Genomic DNA, 388 nt, shown 5'->3' with positions numbered 1-388 from the left:
GTCCGTCTTGTATAACGAGTAAAAGTGTCCTGGTTTTGAACCTAATGTGTGCTTTTTGCTGGAAGCCCAGCAGATATGCGGTAACATGCCAGCCAGCTTCACACGGTGTAACGTTAACAGCTGGGTTTCCAATTTAGCTCCTGCATTTGACTCACAGTCACCTTAGCCAACCCCATCTGTGCCTTACTTAACGTTATTGTTACCACGTCTGTCGACTAACACACATTACCTCGGCAATACAATCACCACGTCACGTTACTAATACTAAAAGTCAATGTTTAGACGCGGTGTTTCCTTATTTTTGCCATAGCAATATTAACCAGCTGTAGCTCAGTTACCTTGCAGCCACAGACAATTTTTTACTCTGGCTACAGGTGTGTGTGTGTGT

General features: G+C 44.1%; 1 protein-coding gene across 2 annotated transcripts in view; it reads right to left on the bottom strand.

Moving 5' to 3' along the window:
• The window catches only part of fndc3a (fibronectin type III domain containing 3A), a gene marked incomplete at its 3' end in the record, with an annotated part of 39,157 nt that overhangs the window by 38,047 nt on the left and 722 nt on the right, over positions 1–388 (bottom strand).

The sequence above is a fragment of the Morone saxatilis genome, unplaced genomic scaffold (assembly GCF_004916995.1).
Source record: "Morone saxatilis isolate NCDOM2014 unplaced genomic scaffold, NCSU_SB_2.0 Contig8, whole genome shotgun sequence".
Taxonomy (NCBI): domain Eukaryota; kingdom Metazoa; phylum Chordata; class Actinopteri; family Moronidae; genus Morone; species Morone saxatilis.
Note: the sequence above shows the minus strand (reverse complement) of the source record. Positions and strands in the feature narration are given on the sequence as shown.